At 50.4% G+C, this 5,680-nt stretch overlaps 1 long non-coding RNA gene across 1 annotated transcript; it reads left to right on the top strand.

Moving 5' to 3' along the window:
* Window positions 1–40: 40 nt before the first annotated feature.
* LOC123254472 lies at window positions 41–4,742 on the top strand. The gene is made up of 3 exons (XR_006506673.1): window positions 41–1,125; window positions 1,435–1,572; window positions 4,038–4,742. It is a non-coding gene; the product is annotated as an uncharacterized LOC123254472 (long non-coding RNA).
* Window positions 4,743–5,680: the final 938 nt, after the last annotated feature.

Here is a 5,680-nt window from a genome sequence, read left to right as displayed (position 1 = left end):
CTCTCTCTCTCTCTCAGGAGGAGGAGGAGCCTAGTCAGCTTTTGATCTGTCTGGGAGTTCTCCACCCCCCATTTCCCCCTCATTTGTTCCCTTCAGCCCCATTGTGACCTTTCTCTATTCTTTCCTCACCCCAGTTCTTTCTCTTCCTTGTTCATGTTGCAGCCTCACGTCTGCTCTAACTTTTCTGCCTCCGACCTCAGGTAGGTTTGGTCTCGGAAGGGCTAAGACGACCGCCACTAACTGACACCTAGGGGCTTTGTAAACCTTTGCCAATCCACTTCCCTTCTCAGAGGGTTAAAACTAGATGGTGTGTCAGGCCTCCTGCCCCTTGAAATCTATGACCCCAAATGGGTATAATTAAACCGGTGCTAAAGGTGAGGAAGGGTCCTTTGGAGACCTTTAAGTGCAATAAAAAGTGACACTTCCTTCTATCTATGCCCTTTTTAGATCAGTCTCTTGTTCTTTCCTCTCTCCTTTCTCTACCTTTACTCATCTCTTGTCTTTCTCCTCTTCCTCCCCCCCCCCCCACACACACACACATCACCGTTCTCTTCTCTAGCTCCCCGACTCTCCCCGCCCCCAGTCCCGGCTGTGCTCTGGCCCTAGCCCAGTTCCCTGCCTTGGAGGGCCCTCCCCCTTCCCTGATCCTGGCCCTGTTGGCCCCTCCCCACCGGGCGGCCTGGGAAATGCCTAAGGGGCCCCGTGAGCTGGAGAGGTGAGTGTGTGTGTGTGTGCCTTTCCTCGTTCGCTTGCTCTCTCTCTCTCTCTCTCTCTCTCTTGCTCGCTTGTCAGCGTCATGTGCCCAGCAGGGCAGCCCCAGACTGGTTCCCGGCGGCCGTATTAAGGTCACACACTCACCGTGCAGCCCCACACAGCCCAGCCCGGCCCGGCGCGGCGCAGCGCTGCCCAGCCCAGCCCCACTCAGCTCAGCCCAGACCAGAGCAGCGCAGAGCAGCACATTGGTGCGCAGCACGGCACAGCGCGGCTCCGCTCGGCGCAGCTCGGCTCCGCTCAGCCCCTCAGAGGAGCGAGGAGCGAGGAGCTCTGATCGCTCCCCTCTGCTCAGCCTAGCTCCACTCCGCTCCTCTCCCCTCCCCTGGTTGGCGCCCCGGCGGTGACTCAGAGGTGAGCCCCCGTCCCCTGCCCTCTGTCCCCCCAAGCTGCCTTTGGACCGCGAGAGCACATGGGGAGGAGGCCGGGTCCTAGGGGGGCACAGAGTCCTGGGCACATTTGGGTGGCTTGTGAAAAATGCCTTTCTCCAGGCCTCGCTCTGGGCTTTTCTTTTCCTGGAAGGGGGGTGGGGAAGGCTGGGATGGCTTCTTTGTTTTGGGGAAGCTTCCTGTGCCGTGTTTGAGTGTGAGTGTGTGCACGCGCGTGTATATGCACGCGCATGTGTGCATACACACATGTGAGTGTCATTGTGTTCCCGGCTAGGCTTGAGAACATGTGGAAGTTGCTGAGAGGCAGCTTTGGATTCAGTCTTTAGAGGAACTTCTACCCCTGAGGTGGTGCACTGTGGCCTAGGCTCCATGGACTGGTGGTAGTGAGTTCCCCATCACTGGAGGTCTTCAGGTTGGTTCATGCTCAGTTACATTGTTGGAACCGAGTGGTCCTGAGGTCGGTGGCAGTCCTGAGACCACAGGATCCCTGGTAGACAGGGATGTGCTAGGCATATAATAATGCCCACGCTTCAAACTTCTCCTTTCTGGGAGGGGGTGCCCACTGGCGAGTGCCTGGGTGGTTCTGTGCCTGTGTGTTTGCCTGGGGGGCCCAGCCTGGGGAATGTGTGGTCGGGTAGCCACCCTGGTAAAGGCTGCCAGGGAATAAGGGTGCCTCCGTGGGCTGGGCTTTGCTAGCTTCGTTGGTGTTCATGCCCCCGCATATCTGAACCCACTGGCATGTGGGTGAGTGTGAGCCTGTGTTGGTGCCCACATGGGTGTGGAAGCAGGTTTTCAGCAGGCTGCAGGAACAGGAATGTATGGTTCTCAGTTACCCTGGGGAAGAAGCAGCCTTTCTGGCACAGGAGCAGGCAGAGCAGGGTTTGTTGGTCCCCAGCACCTGTGGGAGTTGGGGGGAGGGAAGACCTGTTGCTTTCAGCTGGATGTTGGCTGAAGTTTGGGGGCCAGCCAATTTGCCTATGCCTGTGTTCGCCTTTCTGGAGCAAAGAGGGGTGTGTGGCAGAGGAAGGCTACCGGAGGGCCATTTTGAGGTATGTGACTTGAAGAATGGAGGCTGTGTTTGTGCTCCCCGGGTATGTCTATGGGAGTATAGGATGGGGAAGGTGATGCTGGCTGGTTTTGTGTGCGTGTGTGCCCAGGGGTATTTGTGGGCTCTCGTCTGAGTGTTGTCTGGGCATCGGGGAAGAGAATCCTGGGTTTCTGGGTGCTTCATCTAGGTGCTTGAGCCAGTGTGGCTGTCTGAGGTGTTTGTATATTCTTGTCCTCAAGTGTCTGTCAGGGGGGGAGTTGTGTCTTTGTGGTTGGGGGAGGGTGGATCTTGGGCAAATAAATGCTCCTTGCTGGAGGAAGTATGTGTGGGGCTGTGTGTGAATTTGCACCTTTGGTTAGCTAGAGGCGTATACATGCTTATGGAGGGGGGTTTATTTGGGGGAGGTTGTGTGTGAGTGTGTGGGTAGCCAAGGGAGGGAGCTTGCTCCAGTGGGCCCTGTAGGAGTTGGGAGTTGGGTTTGGAAGAGATAATAATGTTTTGGAGATTAACTGTGGGCTCAGGAACTAATCACTATCCACCCATGACCGTTGTGCCTCTAACTCTGGGCAGCCTCAGAGATTGGATGGATCCTCTGGGCTAGAGATGAAAAGTTCCTGCCTATGATAGTCACACTTTCCTCTCATGTTCAGGCCTCTGGTTTCTATCCTTCTCATCTCTGAACCTTTTCTTTCTGGGCTGAGGGCAATTCTTTCTACCCCTGTCTGGTTCTGTCCTGCCTCCCTCCCTTATCTCACCTTCATCCTTACCCTCTCCCTGACTACTAGAAGTGTGTTTGCTGGTACTGGCCGCTTTTCCTTTTTTCTTCCCTTTTTCCTGCCTCTTCTTCCCCCCATTTTGCACCTCCCCCTAGTCCCAGCTGGGTTGAGGTCTCAGGGTTAACTGCCCTGTGGGTCTCCCTCTCACTGAGAGGCAGCCTGGTTTAGTGGAAGGAGCTTTTTGGCTTGGGTGTCAGGGAATCTATGCTGTGGGCTTCAGGGATGTTATTCTCCATCTCCGGGCTGTAGTTCTAACATCCTGCTATTCTGAGACCAGACTTCGCAAACCTGTTTCAGTTCCTAAACTCATTGACTTTTCAGCAAATCTTCCTATATGCCCTCTTCAACATGAAAATAAATCACTTTTAGAGCTTACCATATCTATGCACCTATGAAGTAGATGAACGAGATTAATTAATTTTTCTTCTCCCAAGGGTGCACATAAAATAGTGTCATTTCTTTGATTGAAATCAGTTTGGAGTTTCTGGATTATTGCAATAGGATAACATAGTTACTTGCTAGATAACTTTATCCACTTTATTCCCTTGATAAGTTTCTTGTAACTTTTTGGGAGTCCGTGAACCTTAGGCTGAGAACTTTACAAAAACTGCTCTTAAAGGTGACATACGGGAAGTGTGGAATAGTAGAAAGAGCGCTGGACTTTAGGGTCTGAAGACCTGGGTTTGGATATTGCCATTTACGAGCAGGTGATGTGGGTGAGCTATTTTACTTCTGTCAGCCCTAGGTTCCTCATGTGTAAAAAGAGAACGCTGAGCACAAGCTCTAGCTTTAAGGTCCTTCAAGTTCTGAAATTCTGTGGGAAGTTGAGAGACTGGAGACAGTAGATAATCATAGACTGTTTGAGTAGGTAGAGATGTGTGCCCTGGAGGAACTTCCACCCAAGGGGCAAGCCCCGCACCTGATTGTTGCTGCTTACTGTCCCACTCACTGTTTCAGGAAAGCCCCAGTCATGCTTCACTTTACTTTCCTCTTTAGCTTTTTATGCAACCAAGCTTACCTCCTCATTCGGACCCTTTTCTTCACCTCCCCTAGCTCTCCAGTTCTGCAATCACAGACCATGATCAGACCAACTCTGCCATTGTTCCTAGATGGGATGCATCAGTCTGTCCTGGCCCTAATAATCACTGGATCAAAGTCTACCTCCCCCCCACCCCCCAACACTTACAGGTGCTACAGTGGATGAATCTGGACTTGGAAACAGGAAAACAAGTTTGAATTGTGCCTCAGACCATCTCTAGTTGAGTTGAGCCTGGGCAAGTCATCTGACTTCTCTGAGCCTCAGCGTTTTCATCTATAAAATGGAGATAGTAAAAGCATCTACCTCACCAGGATGTTGTGAGGCTCCAATTAAATAACCTATCTAAAGCTCTTTGTAAACCTTAAAGAGTTATAAATGTTGCTGTTATTATTATCTCTATGTGATGCCTGCATTGGAATGTAGATTCCTTGAAGGCAGGAACTGTCCTTGCTTTTGTATTTATATCCCTGGCACCTAGCACAGTACTTGGCATGTGATAAGCATTAAGTATTTTTTCATTCATTCGTGCCATTCAAGAGCTTTCTTTTACAGAGAAGTAAATTGAGACCCTGAAGATGGAAATGGACTTGTTCAAGGTCACATAGAGTGAGTAGTAGGGAAGTGACTTGAACCTGTCATGTGCTTGTTCTTTTTAAAACCCTTACCTTCTGCCTTTGAATTGATACTAAGTACTGGTTCCAAGGCAGAAGAGCAGTAATGGCAGTGAGGGTAAAGTGGCTTGCCCAGGGCCACACAGCTAGGAAATTCCGAGGTCTGATTTGAACCCAGAACCTCTCATCTCTAGGCCTGGCACCCTATCCACTGTCCTACTGGGATGTCCCCACATGTTTTTTTGGTGCCATACTGATTCATATGAAAACAAGCATTTATTAAGAGCAAGGGCAAGGGGGCAGCTAGATGACTTAGTTGATAGAGAGCCAGGCCTGGAGTTGGGAGACCTGGGTTTAACCTGATCTCAGATACTTCCTAGCTGTATGACCCTAGGCAAGTCATTCACCTCCATTTGCCTAGCCCTTACTGCTCTTCTGCCTTAGAACCAATACTTAGTATGAATTCCAAGACAGAAGGTTTGGGTTAAAAAAAAAAAAAAACATTAAAAAAAAAAAAAGAGCCATTGATGTGCCAGGCACTGTGCTGGACAATGGGGATACAGAGACAGAAATAAGCTTACATAGATGTTTGATGTGTCTTGGACTCCAAGAGGTCAGAAAGAGTTGGGAATTAGGATTTCTAATTTCTAACGAGGACCTCTTTAGTAGCTTTTCCCCTTTCCTTCCAATCAAGGACCCCTCTCCCCTTTTTCATGCTCCCCAATTAGAGAGGAATAGTTTTATTGTGCCCAGGCATCAATGCCAGATCCTTACCTGGCTTCCATTACCTGAATTGGAGAAAATTTCTGTTGCTCAGGCCTCTGGGGACATTGATAGGGGAATTGGGCTTGGGCTTAGAGATTCTGCCTGAAGAAGATCCACCAAATCTTGGGATCCTGCCTTTCTCTCTCCTCCTTTGCCATCTATACCTCTCTGTTTTGGCAGAGGAGACAGAGGGGTTGAGACAAAGATGTTTGGGCTATCCAGGAGTGACTATAATATATACTTTCTCTCTCTCTCTCTCTCTCTCTCTCTCTCTCTCTCTC

Source organism: Gracilinanus agilis, unplaced genomic scaffold, assembly GCF_016433145.1.
Source record: "Gracilinanus agilis isolate LMUSP501 unplaced genomic scaffold, AgileGrace unplaced_scaffold22821, whole genome shotgun sequence".
NCBI classification, from domain to species: Eukaryota; Metazoa; Chordata; class Mammalia; order Didelphimorphia; family Didelphidae; genus Gracilinanus; species Gracilinanus agilis.
This window is presented reverse-complemented; position numbering and strand designations above follow the sequence as displayed.